This window comes from Prinia subflava (assembly GCF_021018805.1).
Source record: "Prinia subflava isolate CZ2003 ecotype Zambia chromosome W unlocalized genomic scaffold, Cam_Psub_1.2 scaffold_43_NEW, whole genome shotgun sequence".
NCBI lineage: Eukaryota > Metazoa > Chordata > Aves > Passeriformes > Cisticolidae > Prinia > Prinia subflava.
In genome coordinates, this window is record NW_026960615.1 from 442,530 (window position 1) to 457,814 (window position 15,285).

The 15,285-nt window shown below is 47.5% G+C and overlaps 1 pseudogene; it reads right to left on the reverse strand.

The window, feature by feature from the left end:
• Positions 1–7,993: 7,993 nt before the first annotated feature.
• LOC134565255 (glypican-3-like) overlaps positions 7,994–15,285 on the reverse strand; it is a 201,268-nt pseudogene continuing 193,976 nt past the window's right edge.

Consider the following 15,285-nt stretch of genomic DNA (forward strand, 5'->3'; position numbering starts at 1 on the left):
CACAGGAAGAGCCATACAGGATTTACAACACTGCTGGTCCCAGGCTGTGGGCCTGCGCACCCCAATGACATCATCTGAGGCAGCTCCCTGGCATTCGGGGTTGCTATGGAAACTCATAGGCCTGGGAGCAGAGGAAGCACTACTCCTCTCATAGGAGGTTCCCTCTCCGCCCTCTTTATAGAAGGCTTTGCCCGCCAGCTCCTCCTCTAGGGGCGGTGCCTGGGCTGCATATGCTGGCTGTCCCCTCCCCCCTCCTCCTTCACTGGCTGGGAGCCTGCCAGGGACACGCCCCATCCCGCTCCCCCTTGTTCGGGTGGCTGTGGCACCAGCCTGGCCGCTGGTGGCAGCGGGAGAGGGGGGGCCGATCCAACCTGGAGCTTCAGCAGCAGCGGTCCCTCTGTTCCAACCACGGGCTGTGGCGGGAGTAGGGGGGTCAGCCCAATCGGCGCCGGTGGCAGTGGCTGCCACAACCCTTCCCCACCGCCTGCTTTGATGTCGGTGGTGACGGTGCCAGCGGGAGCAGGATCAGGGGTGGAGGAGCCCGCTGCGCCATCAAGGGCGGCACTGGCAGGGGCGGGACCAAGGGTAGAGGGGCCATCGGGGGTGGCACCGGAGGGACTTGGGGTGGAGGGGCCTGCGGCACCATCGTGGGTGGCATCGGTGGGACCAGGGGTGGAGGGGCCCCGTCCGGACCCAGGCTCGAGTTCCCCCTCAGATCAGGGGCTATGAGGTCGAATTCCGCCTCCTCCTTGTTTTTACATTCACTATTCCACATCAACTCATCATTTTCCTTACTTTCCCCCTGTTTCTTCTTTAAGACCAATATATCCAAGACTCCTTTTTCTCTGGCTCTTGGCAACAAGCCAACACCATAAAGAGCCTAGCATATTCTAGCTTGTCGAGACATGGGTCTTCATGTATACGGAAGATTAAACTTGATATCAACTTTTTATCAAGACTCCCGAATTCAGGCCACATCTGGTCATCAACTAATTCATAAATCAGCTAGAGTTTTTCTGAGAGTCTAGTAAATTTAGATTAAAATAATAAGAAATCCCCTCCAGTTAAATCAGTCCAGTTTTTCAAAACTAATGCCAGGGGACTATCTCTTGGGATGTTATTACAATATTCACAAGAAAATGTACACCCCACACCTCAGCAGTTATGAGTGAAAAAGTAATTAAGGGGAGAGAGAAAGCAAGCAAGGATGGGATTCCAACTCCTGCCCATTGGAGCCATAGAGCAGGAATTTACTCCGTGCACCACTGCTGGCTTCACACCAATAGCTCTGCAATCTAACCCTGTCTTTCAGAGAGCGTCCTCTCACTACCAGCGGGGAGACAGAGAGCACTCCACCTGACCCTCGGGCCCTTTCACTAACACCTAACTCAGGTGCTGAACAGAATACCTTTTTATTCAACTACTCACGTGCCTCTGCCAGGTCCACGGAGCTTTAGATTCTTGGGCTCTGATACCTCCTGGGCCACAGCTGGGGCCACCCTCCTCTCAGAGTGCCAGCAGGAGCTGGGTGTTCCTCTGGTCCAGGGGAGTTTTTCAGATGCCTCACCATCCCGTCTGGGTCACCATAAACTGATGCTTTGGAAGGCTGACCTGAAACAGAGACTGGACAGAGCTAGAGAATAAAGTAGGCATTTATTGAAAGGCCTCCAGGATCCACCTTGGGCAGCACAGGAACCTGACCAAGGCTGCACCCAGGGTGGACTAAGAATGGTCACGAAATGGCTGACCGGTCACGAGATCTTACATTTTTATAAGTTTTGGTCCATTTGCATATTGGGGTTTAAGTGTCCAATTACAGCTTCAGGTTGTGAGATCTCATCCTTCTTGTTCCTCCCTTCAGTCCACCGTTGTTTATGCTTTTGGGCCTGAAAGTTGTCCTTGGTCCTCAGCAGGAAAGGATTTGTTTTGTCTACCTGCTCTGTGAAGAGAGCTTACTAGCACTTAATATGAGGCTCAGAACTACACCTAAGCAGCACAGAATCTAAAAACATGAAAGCTAAAACTTAAGGCATCAAAACAACAGGGGCAACAAAATGTCTGGCAGATCTTGAAGTGACATGAGATGCCTGCGCTCTGCAACAAACCCATTTCACACCACAGGAAAGGTTACCACTTTAATCCACTGCTGGGTGGAATGTAGACAAATGTCATTCTTCACATCTGTAATTAAACAGCCTCTTGCTTTGCTATCCAGTCCATGTTTATTTTCCTATTTGCCAACATGGTGGATGGTAATATAATATGACACTGAAGGGATACAGGCTGTTACAGGCAGGCTTTCCACTTCTTTCTAGTGATTTGCCTGCAGAGAGCTGGAGCGAAGGGTGGTTGTGTTGCTTGGATCCAGCAGTGATTTCCTTTCTGGATGTGCAGCATCTTTGCACACTGAAATAATAATAGCAGACAAGAGTGAAAGCAAACAAAAACAAATGGCAGAGATCCCTAAATGTGTTGACTTGTTGCAAGAAGTTGCTGAGGTCTCTGCTGGGCTCCTACAAAAGAGAAGACAGCAAGTAAACTGGGAGGTTGAGGCTAAATCTGTACTTCTGCTATGAAAAATCTGGTTTTCAACACTGATAATGTGCTGGATCACTTGGGAGAAGTCTTCCTTCTCCTTTTGGCCACCAAGGAACATCTGAAATAATGCTGGATAATCTCTAATGGGGCCCTTCCTTCCCCACAAAGTGCTCTTGGGTACCAGCACCAGCTTCTGCCCTACCACACGGCACCCAGGAGGAAAAACTCCACTCCAGCAAGAATGTTTTTTCTCTTTCCATACTTTTTGGGCTGCAGTGCTGGCACATGGTTCACAGGGAGCCTAACCAAGAGTTGGACATGATGACTTTGCAGGGAATGGCATTATCTGTCAGGAAGGACTGTGGGATACATCACTTTGCAGCCCCAAGGCATGACCAAGTACTTCAGATCCTAGCATGTTCTCAGCTAAACAACAAGATGTTTATTTTCAAAAGTATACAGTGTTTGACAAAATAAATGTTATTTGATTAATACCCACTGCTTTTCTAGGATTTTTTTTTGGAAGGCAGTTAAATTGCTGATTGTATAAACATGTCACAGTGCTTCTTCTTCCTATGCCAAAATTTTAAGTTACTTCATCTCCAGGCAATGCCTTTAGTAACATTTTGACAAGCCTATTTAGGGGGTTGTTTGTGGGTTTGGGTAGCTTTTTTCCCCCAACTTTTACTTCTTAGGGAGGTCTCCCATGAGCAAGCCACAGGCTGAGGCTGAGCAAAATCCACCCTTTCTCTTCATATTGGGACCTTCACCATGTCCCGAAGAGAAAACCCAAATTCCCACACTAAGAACCAGCGAGCATCCTCCAATGACATAGTTTTACCCCATTCCCTTCTGGCTGCAGATTTCATTCCCCATTACCTCCATACCTAACTCCTTGCTAAGGGAACAAATAACACACTGGGAGAATTTGTGATTTTTCTGGTGCCCAGCTGAGTCACCCTCAGCTGTGGTGCTCAAACTTAAAAATTTCTGGGTTTCTGGGAATGGACACCTGCTTCTAGGGGGTGTGGTGTGTAATCTGGTAAAGTTTTAGCAGCACTTGTCAATCATTAAGCTGCAGTGCTGCTGGAAAGGTCAAGAAAATTCCCACCAAGGCACCCAAGTGTTTGGGAACCAAAGGATATTTCTGGGCTGCTTTAGCTTAGGTGAGCTGGAGAGCCTGCAGGGCAGGACGTGTCTGGTGGGTTTGGCCAGTCCCACCACTGAGCTATGTGCTCCAACATGGGAAGGAGGCATTTCAGCAGCACACCTGGCTGTTTGGAGCATTTTGAGTGTTTGTGTGGTTTCATATATTTTACTTTAGAGACTTACACAACATCCCATATGTGGTCCCTGCTGCAGCCTGCTTGTCTCCCTGCTCCCTTGGTGTCTCTTGCCCACCATCACCTCCTACCCATCTTACCATGGACCAGTAGATGCCAACAAAGCAGAGCAGGAGGCAGTGCAAGACAGTCACCTCCTCCCTCCCAGCACAGCAGTCCCCAGTGTGCCACCCCACCAGGACCCTGAGCTGTGCACCAACCGAGCACCCTCCAAGGCTGGGGAGCAGCTGGAAAGTGCCCTTTTGGTTGGTAGCATCTCCCTTGCTGTGCCCATAGCTCAGCATGCACCGGTTTGGACTGAAAAGCAAATCAAAATACCTGACAGCACAGGATTCCACCTGTCCCCCTTCTGCAGACCCACAGGAACATACCCATGTCCAGCTGCCAGGTTTCACTGATGGTGCTCTCTGCATCCTCCATGCAAGGGGCATTTTGTTTCAATTGGAAGCCTCAGTGAATCCAGCCCTGGATGCTTGTTAGGCCTAGGCTCCAGAGAGTTTGAGGGCTTTGCTCATGGAGATGAATGAGGAATTCTGAAAATCTCCCTGAAAAACAAAACTGAGACACTCTAGATTTCACTTCCCCAAACAGCATGAGCCATAAGCACCAGCTGTTTCTAGCAGCTGTTCAGTGTGTTAGATTTTACCATTCTAGCACTAAACTATTAGTCAATTGATTAATGAACTGGAACTTCCCATCCAACAAAAATATTTTGGTTTTAAATGATAATTTGATGCATGGTTAGTGCAGAAATACATTACACATACTAAGCACATGTTTGCATCTCATCACCACCCTCAGACACAGGGAAAGGTGTCAGCTTCATCACCTTTTTAAGGCTGCTTGCAAACCTCTCCAGAGAATGCAGTTTTACCTTTAATGCAGTTTTTTATTTTGCAGAATACATGAGCGGTGATGCTGTTTAGTCCTGCCCACATGTGGGATGTGCATGGGGCAGCAGGCTTCTGCCACCCCACTGCTGCCAGTGGAGCTTAAAGGAGCTGCAGAACTGGCCAGGAAGCATTAAGGTTAACTGGCAGGAGTGAGGGGTCAACCACTTGAGACGGGAAACATTCCCAAGGTTGCCAGGCCTTTTATCTAGTGCTAGCACAAGGTCCCAAGTCCACGAGGCACCATTGGGACACAGTGCTGGCAGCTGCACCGAGAAGTCCATGGCTCTGCACAGGGAAAGCCCCCTCCTCCTTGACTCATATAAACATATTATCATATATATATGTATACTCATTAATAATATATAATAATATCAATAATGAAAAAATTGAAATAATCACTACTGTGTATTATCAGTTAAACCTGCATGCCCTGGGACAAGATTTGGAGTTCAAGGTGCACATGCAGTGGGGAGGTAACAGTGCCCATTTCCTGATGGAGGGGCTCCATCCCATGGCAAGGCATGTCACAGTACACAGAAATGGTGTAGAGAAACAAACAGGAAAAAAATTTTCTTATTTCTCATGATGGGAATGAAACACTGCCCAAAACTGAACATCAGCTTTATTCTACCTCAGTGGCCAGGGTATTCCTTGCAAACCCCCATTAAAACATGTGCACAAAACCAGGGCAGGGGAAAATTCAATAGCTGCTTTTTCAAGTTATAATTCATTATTTTAGAAACTTGGCAGATAGTGGGCTCAAAGGTTGTTTTTTGTGATCTCTGATCATAACAAAGTCTCCAGCAAGCATAGCTTTGCTAAACAGCAAAGGGAAACTAGGCTCAGCGTGCCTCAGAGGGATCTTCTGCTGAGAAGCATCAACATCATGCTGTGGTGATGCAAGTGGGAGAACCCATCAGGCTTTGTGAGACACAGCAAGGCACAGCAATCTCCTCAGAGAGAAAACACTCTGGACTTGTACCAAAAAACTGCTGCCACCGTCTCATCCTGCTGCTTATCTAAGGAAGCAACAGCACACAGAATATTCCTACATAATATTAGAGATGATGTTCCTGCACTGGTACCAGCGATACCTGGTGAGGCAGAGGCAGCACATAATCTCTGAACAAACCCAGCAGCCCACTTCCACCCCAGCGCTCCTGGGGGATGAAAGGAAAATGATCAGAAGGGAAGAAGCGATTCAAATTCAAGTGGCGCTAATAAAATATTCCCTTTGGTGGAGCAGGGGGTCATGGGCTCAGCCAGCTGCAGCATGGAGAGCTGGGATGATGCAAAGAGCTGGGCCAGAACAAGAGCTGAGCAGCAGGAAGGTGAAGAAATGCCTCTGCCAGCACCACCATTAGCTCTCCCTTGCACTGCCCCATGCACCAGGACCCCTATGACCCAGGGGTCAAAGCACAGTCCCAAGAGACAGAGAGGATTGCAGTTTTGTTTGTGAACATGTAAAACATAAAATACAAAAACATGTAAAATACAAAACCGCATCACAGTGCATGGATGCAAAAAATCAGCCCTTACAGGAATACCGCATGTCACCAGCACTGCTCGAACATCCCCAGCAGTCACCCTGGTGTGGATGGGACATGAGGATTATGAAACCCAGAGGACAGGTCTCTAACAATTAACCATCAGGTCCTGCCATGGGTTAGCCCAGATCTGCTCCTTTGCATCAGGAGTGGTGAACTGGGAGTTAACATCTCCATGCAGAGGAGTGGGGAAACAATCATCTCTCCTTCTGCCGCAAACCCAAAGCACTTCACACAATTCCAAGACTTCAAATCAGAGTCAGACAGATCAGCTCTGCCACTTAGACTGGGTAAAGTTTCCACTCTCCAAACCATCTGACTGCATGGTTTGGAATTATCTACTTTCTCCTAAACATAAAGCTGCTGTAAAAGAGGCCTGATGCACACAAATATTTGAAGCATGCACATGTGTGTGAGGGGCTGTATACACACGTACGTGCACGTGCTGCAGCTTAAGATACTGCAGATATAAACGCTGTAGTAAAGGCGGTTCTTAAACAGAAATATGCAACCATCTTGGCCAGAAACCAAACCAAATCCAGCCCATTCATTTAATCAGACCAAGTCAAGTCTTTCCCTGTTGTCCCTGAGCTGGGCCCAGTTGGTGTTCCCAGGCTTCCCACTCCAGTACAACACAGGCTATTGTCTCACACACATGGGAGGCTACTTCCAGGGCACTCCTTATAGAGCAATCAATCTTTATTTTAGAGATAGCTTACGTAAGGAACATGCAAAGAAACACATGAGTAAGTCTCATCTGCCTCAGGCTCCTGTAAATCCTTTTCTTTTCCCCTTTCATAGCACAACACGTTGGACAGCCATTGCTCACCCTGCAAAGCACAGCGTATACATCCCTGCCATCTGTCCTTTGGCTCGAGCTGTCTTTGTAGGTTTCCCACGGGAAAGAAGGTGCTTCACTTCTGAAGAATGAAACCAGGTTGTTGCATGTGTCAGAGGGATGCTGGTGGGGATCAGCCACCTGCACTGAAGGGCTTCACAACCTGGCTGGGAGGTGAGCAGCAAAATCACCTGCAACTTGCCATGATGCAAGTGGGCTTTGTGCCCAGGGGAGAACATCTCCACCACAATCCCAGTGCATGACAGCTTCTCTTCCACAGCATCTTTCCTCCTGTCTGATCTTCTCTCTCCCCTGTCTTCACATGCTCTCTGTTATGTCCTGAACAGATTCCCAGGGGTGAGACTTGAATTTGGAGTAAGTACAAAAACTGCTTGAACTACAGAAAAAAATCTGTATTAAATCAACTAGGATCAGGGGTATGATATTTGCTGAGAGTATTTCATAAACCATAGGTGTTCTGTACCCCATGCATGTTCGAACAACTCAAAATGAAATATGGTCTTCACCTTAACAGCAAGGGAGACCTCAGTGTTCAAAAACTGCGAGGAACTCCTGGACTCCGACAACAATTTAATATGAATCTGCTTATATTAAACAGGATTGTCTTTAAAAAGCACTGTTAGATATTTACTAGTTTGCCATGAACCAACACTTTTTTAATTTGGGGTTTTTTTTCTGTGAAGAGTCTTGAAAAAGTGATTCAGGTCATTTGTCCTGTTTTTGGAAATGTGCATATATTTCAGAAGAGGTTCCAAATATCTTCCTCACTAAAAAAAGGCACGGAGAGACACGGAGTGATGACACCAGCACTGCTCATGGCTGGTGGCCCAGCAGCAGTAGGAGGACCAGGGCAATGGCAGCAGCAGGACTGGGGTGGGTGGCCGCACTCCCAGGGTCACTGCTGGGGACTGCAGCACCATCTTTGCTTTGCTGATTCAGAAGCTGCTTATTTGCAGATGTCGTCCATATCCAGGTCATACGCCAGCTCTGAAAGCAGAAGGAGACAGGTGATTAGTAACAGGTGGTGTGTGTCAACATTTGACGCACAGCACATCCAGCCCCCCCAAAAACTGGAGTTCTGGGGGAAGCCCGTGCCACAGCTGACGGCAGCTGGATCTGGGTGCAGTCAAACGTACCATAGGGCTTGATGGGCCAGAGGAGATCAGCCAACATCTTGTCAGTCCTGTACTCACCAGTCTCAGTACCCTACACCAAATCTTATGCTCGGAGAGACCAAAAAATCAGAACTGTGAGGTGCTCCAGTAAGAAAACAAAAGAGATAAGGGATGTGTCTTACTGGAGAGCTACTTCCCAAAGAAAACCAGCTGAGCTTTAGAGGGGGTGTTTAGCAATGCAAATTGCATCTGCTCCCCAGGCACAACAAGGATGTATGCAGGAGTGAGGAAATCCTGGTGAGCACTAACACTTCCCCAAACCCAGAGTCAGCAGAAGGCCTTGCTCACCAAAATCTCCTGGATGTAGGACCTGAGGAGCTCTGCATTCCTGCAATCTTATGTAAGTGTGCAAAATATGCTTCTTACAGCACTGAGAATACATCCCATCCCTGGTCCACTTCATCAAAAGAAGGAATGTGAATGGATCATGCACTCTGGGCATGCTGGTGTTGCAACATGGAGACTGAGATGAAGCACATATGGGTTTCAATCTAAGAAAACATCCAGTATAAAAGTTTTGATAGTCCTGGCAGAGGAGCATGACATTAATAGAGGAAAAAGCTTGTGGCAACCTGTTGCTGGTGCCTTTCAGAACGCGGTCCCGCCCTGCCCAGGCTAGCTCAGGCACCGTGGCAAGCAGCAGGTACAGCTGGCGAGCAGTGCAAGCCAAGCCAATCCAGTGGGTTTTTGATTCTGACAAGACGTTGAGGCACAGGTGGCAAGGGGCAGACAACGGCGGAGAATGAAGAGAGGAGCCGGCTGAGTAAATCAAAGGGGGTTTATTTGAGGGGTCAGGCGGAGCCTCCCCACCTGCCAAGAACTTGCTCAGACCGAGCCAATTTTGGCTTTTTTTGACCCCCTTTTATTGGGGGGCAGTACAGAGGGTGGTGAGGAGGGTACAACCAATTGGGTTCAACACAGGAGAGGCTAGGAAGGTGACTGACAGAAACGAAGACCACACACAAGGGAGAGGAGGGTTTTTTCCCTGAACCTAGCCTATCACTCGAAGCCCCTCACAGAACTTTCTAGCTCTGAGGCAGGGCTCTGAGATGACAGGCAGGCTCCAGGGAGGAAGGGGGAAAGGATTGACACCTAACAGTTACTGAGGGAGTTCCAGGGGCAACTATCAGGAAGACAAAACTGGGGGTACAAGGAACAAACCATCTTACAAAGAACTTAGAAAAACTTAGAAACTATAAAGAACTCATTAACACACCACTACAGCAACCCATCACTGGCTGCGAGGGACCTGCTGTGCAGTAACTCAGTCACCCTTGTCTTGCTGGGTCAGGGAAGAATAAAGAAGTCCAAATAAACAATATGGAAAGACAAGACACCAGCAAATCTCAGGGCCAAGAACAAAGAGGAAAAAGGTGTTTTAAGATGCCATTAGCTAGATCTACCTGGGGCATTTGAACCTGTCAATCAGCTGGACTGAGTGAGTGAGTCTCAAGGCAGTGGGGCCATTGCTCTTCTGCTTGTGCTGCTGCCATCTCCTTCTGGGGTCCAGGTTTCTCACCCAAATGGGAATCAGTTAAGCCTGTTTGTCTTACCCTCAGAGCCTGGCCTTTGGAGTTGGAGGAAACTGGTAGTTTCCATCAGAAGAGACCCTGGCTCAAGTCTTTTACAAGCCTCCTGGATCACTAGCATATTGGAAAGGTTTGGATCATCCCACCCCACCCCTGAGAAAGAATCCGAGACTGAATAAACACTCTGTCTAAAAAATTCCACATCAATCCAATGAACACCACTGCCAAGGCAAACAGGCAATATTTCTTAATCAAAAAATACCCAAACATTGCAAAACAAAAGCAGAAGGATGTTAGCATGACAGGTGAGTCATCCCAGGCCATCAAAGAGAGTCAGAAATGGCTCAAAGGGAGCAGTTATCCATCCACACAAAGGGCCAGGTGCAAGCAGAACCTGCCTGGTAAACTGAATTATCAAGTAGGTTCCCACAAATACTGCAATTCCTCTTTACCCCAACTTTCCTGCTTTTCTTCTAAATTGTACAGATATGTTGCTGTCCTCTGGCACTGCACAGCCATGGGAAGAGCAGAGGAAGAAAGGTGCCACCTTGAAAGGGATGTACTGGGAGACTTCCCAAGCACAGAAAGAACAAGTCCCTCTGGCACGAGGCATGCTCAGGCTTCAGGGCAGTTTGGGAGCAGCCTGCCTACACCACCTTATTTTCCCAAGCTCATTTCTGGAAAATAAGTGAAGGGATTTGGAGTTAATAAAATCACAGCAGATTATTTCACAGTTGCTTGTTTGACACGACTCCTCAGCTGGCACAATGTTGGATCACAACCTGTCCTAGTGTGTTTTGGAAGGTATTTCCACACATTACAAAGGCTCCTGAAACCTAAAAGATGCTCTATGGGGTCACAGTATTATCAGGTACCCATATGCTCCCAGACCAGTGATCATGAGAGCATTTGGGGCAGAATATTCTCTTACTTGACATCCTAGCAAAACTAAAAAAGTCCCCAGGAACTGAGTAACTACTCTTGCCTTCCCTTTAGAAAAGAAACTTGAAACAAAGGAGTGTTTCAGCAAGGTCCTTAACAGCACAAAGGGTTTTGATGGCCTCATTTACAGTCTTGTTGTGGGATGTAATTTATGAGATTTCCTGCATGGTCTCAATGCAGCAGTTGAATCCTTGTTGCGGTGCCTTTAAGAGAACTCAGTCTCTCTGCCTGCCCGGCTAGCTCAGACACTGCAGCAGGCTAAAGGTACAGCCAGGCAAGTCACACAAGCCGGCTGATCCCTGTGAGTTCTTGTCCTGAGAGGCTGTGTGAGGCAGTGGAGAATGCTGACAACGACAGAGAAGAAGAAGGGAGGAGCCAGTCCAGTAAAACGACAGATTTATTTGGTGGTCACACGAGACCTCCTTACCACCTTCCAGATCCTCAAACTGCACCCCCGAGGCGCTTCTGACCTGCCATTTTATACAGCAGTGAAATGGGGCGTGGTAAGGAGGTTACAACCAATGGGCTTCAACCAAAGAGGTGGTACGAACATGGGGTGACATAACAGAAACCAATCAGGGACAACAGGGAGGGGTTTACACAGACCATGAGAAAAGATTGACAAATAGCTGAAGAGTTATATAACTTGGGGAATTCCAGGATAATACCAACAGGGGAAAATGGGGTACAAGGAACATACCATTGTACAATCAACCTGCACAAACCCAACAAACCTACCATGAACTTAATTCCACACCACCACAAATCCTGTTGGAAATGTTCAGCCAGGACATACCAAAATGAGTGTTCCAAGCATATTCTTTGCATGGAAACTTTTCAAATTCTGCGATTTCACCTCAACTTGAGTAAGGATAATTTTTTAAATCATAGCATTTCACCCAAATGGGGATGGTGATTCTCTCGCTATTCCCTTCTGGTCAAATTAAAGAGAAGGGAACAGAAACCCTCTTGTCATCAGAGATGAGAGTGCTATTTTCCTCACTGTGTTTGACTGCTTCAGAAGTTTAGTGCCTCGGTGTGCCGTTTGTTTTCACTGTTCCTTCCATTGTATCCTACTCCTTATTTGTACCCAACTGTATTTTTAGGCATGATGGATTTAGCCAAACAACTTTTATTTTGTATTAATAATGGATTTGTAACCCTCGCAAATCCCTTTCACTTCTAATGACCTTTTCTACATCAGAGGAAAGGAAAATAAAAAGTATGAGCCTCTAACAGACCTCAGCCAGCCAATCCAGCCAATAACAACATTAAAAATATACATCACAGAATTGGTAGGGTTGTAAGGGAGCACTGCGAGTCATCTGGTTCAAACTCCCTGCTCAAGCAGGGTCATCCCAGAGCACATGGCACAGGATTGAGTCCATGACATTTCTTGAATATCTCCAGTGAGGGAGACTCCACATCCTTTCTGGGCAACCTGCTCCAGTGCTCAGCCACTGCACAGTAAAGAAGTTCTTCCTCATATTCAGGTGGAGCTTCCTGTGCATCAGTTTCTGCCCACTGCTTATATTATTGATAATAAACATATTTCAAATCCAGGAATCCAAATTAGCAAATGCTCTAAACCCAGTAGTTCTTGAGAGGGGTCCATTATGATTTCCAGCTTTTGTTAGGAACCCTGGTTAGACCAGGTCACCTCCACATCCCTGCACCTCTTGCTCCCACAGCCTCCAGGAGTGAAAGAGCCTCGGCATAAGGGATGGAACTGCAGGACGGCTGGTGAGGTAAACAAAAAATAGCCTTCCACATACTCCATTTTGGCCACTTCCACCCAAAACTTTGCCTTTATGCTGCAAAATAACCTGAGAGAAGCTACTCCTCTGCCTCCCCTCTATCCAGCCACCTTCTGCATTAAACATCTCCACCAGTTCAGCTCTGATCACTCAATTCACTGGCATCAGTTTCTCAGTACAAAGTGGCCCTTTGGCCTGTAGAGACTTTCAGAGTAGAGCAGGAAACTAGAAAAATCTGTTTCTATTTATAATCAGTCAGAGTCCAGGGGGTATTACCAACAATCTGCACTAATTAAAAATTCAATCTTCACTCATTTTGGTCTCTCTTGTCCTCTGGGCTGCAGATTAGATAATCCCTTTAAAATAATAGTCAATCATTAGCTCTGCTTTTTTCTCCCCCTCCTCACACAAGCTGAGTGTGCGTGCTGTTTCCTGGAATCCTCACACAGCTGATGAAAGGTCTCCAGCTGCACACAAGCTGGTATCTCTGGAAGCATCTTTTGTAACCAAAGCCCCTCTAACACAAAGCTGCTGCTCTGTGCTCCCAGGATGGCAACAGCTACAATGGCCTCGCAGTGTGGATGACAAAAACCCGTCGCCAGCTCTACAACATGCACTTTCTGCATCCACAAAACAAAGCAGTGACATTTTCCCATGGATTAGGACTAGAATTGGGCATACTGACTCTGCACAAGCTTATTGGGCAGGAATCATTGGAAAGCTCTTGCTGAACCACACCAGCTTTGGAGACAGCTACAAAATATGGCTGAACTGGGAGAAAGTTGGTTTGAGTTGGGATAAAATGTCCCATGGCAGCTGGCACAGCAGGAGCCGGGAGAAAGAGTACTGTCACATAGGCTTTCCTCTGCCAAATCCAATGCTGCCTACCAAAACACCCCTTTTCACCCCAAAAAGGACATGGCCTTAAGCAAAGAACTCCTAGCAAATGTCTGGCAAATGACCTCCAAGAGCCCTGCTGCCACAGGCTGGCTCAGCTGCTGCCTAGAGCCCATAGCCAGGGAATGTCATGCCCCAACCAGGCATCTGGGCTGCCTGCCTACCAAGCTTGCCCCAGCAGATGGTTCCAGCGATGGACCCAATATAGTAACAGAGCCATAATGGATGGCCAGGCATGAGAACTGCCTCCCCCTGGCACTTGATAGCTCTGCCAGTGCCTCCTGCAGCCGTGAGGGGTGTGAGGGGATCCTGACACAGGTGAAACCATTAAGCCTAACACAGCGTGTTTACAGCCAACAGGGCTGCTGTGGTGATGGCCCTGGTTTGCAGATGACGGAAACACTGTGGTGTGAAGGGAATGGATCATGTTTCCAGTGAGCACAAAATACATCAAGTAGAAATGTAACAGACAGGTAGGGCAGCTTGGCAAGTTTCTGCATCTGCCAGCATCTTTCCTTCAGGACTGTTTTTTCTTAGGAAAGCACATGCTACCATTGCTACTGAAAAAGACAATCTCCAGAGTTCATTGCTTTGTTTAGTTTTTTTAAGCAGCAAGCATCTTCAGTGTGGGGAAGAAGTTGCCAATAGATGCAGTAGACTGGCTGTCTCCAAAACAGGACAGAATTTCTTAAAGGGAGAGATGTTTGAGTCAAGGCCAAACTGTTGACTCATTACAAGGTGAAGCATAAAAGCCTGTGATTCCACAGACCGGTCTGCCTGACCTTGGTTCCCAAATCTCTCCTCTACAGTACCAACCATTTCACTTTCACAGGTATTTACACCTGAAATGTAGAACAGTCCAATTTTATCCCAAACGTTTCCTGCTGGAACAACAAAAGCTCTGCTCACCTCAGCCTGCAGTTATCTGGTTTTCTCATGCAAACAGCTCTTATTACAAACACACCTCTGCCTCCCTAAAGACAACACCTGAAGCCATCCATTGGGTTACATGGCACCAACAGACACAGCTGATATTCCCAACAATCTGCTTCTCCAAAAAACCTTAAACTCTTCCAAACACCTAGCCAAGCATGGTTTCATCTCATAAGGGAGGTTTTCCCCTCTAGCTTATTACCATTAAAATCCTGGAGCACCAACAGGTTTGCAAGTTATCTCTTGCACAACGAGCTGCAACAGCCCAGCCATAGGTGCGGCCGTGCCAGTGTGTAATTAAAGCGCTGAGCCAGGGCTGGCCGTGGTGCTTTTGTTGGCACAGATCACCCAGATAAATGTGCAGCATGTGCATGGTCTTGTGCCTCTGCTTTTCCACCTCCTCCACAGCAATTTAGGGCATGTGGCTCTTGGCAATATGAATTTGGAAAAAAAAAGAAGAAAAAATCCAGCTCAGCATCACCCTGCCACCATTAGCAACATGGCCAAGAGAGCCTGGCATGGCTCAGCAGCAAGGGGTAAAACCAACTTCCTGGGCAGAAACCCAAAGGAATCAGGTTTGGGATTGCTGATTTGCAAACCAAAACTTTTACCCCACTTGCCTGTTTGCCACCTCTCTGCTGCTGGTGCGCCACCAATTGCCCATGGCCTGCAGGACGTGTTCACCAGCGACCCAGAGACCACAGGTCCCACCACAAACCCAGGACCAACAGGGGAGGAAGTTCCCCTAGGACTGATGCTCTCTGGAAGGCAGCAGTACATTGATTTGGGGGGATCCAGATGTGAGGAAGGTCCATCTCAGTCCCACACCAGGGGTTGAACCAGGTGCTGTTCAGGGTACATGAGGCAATGAG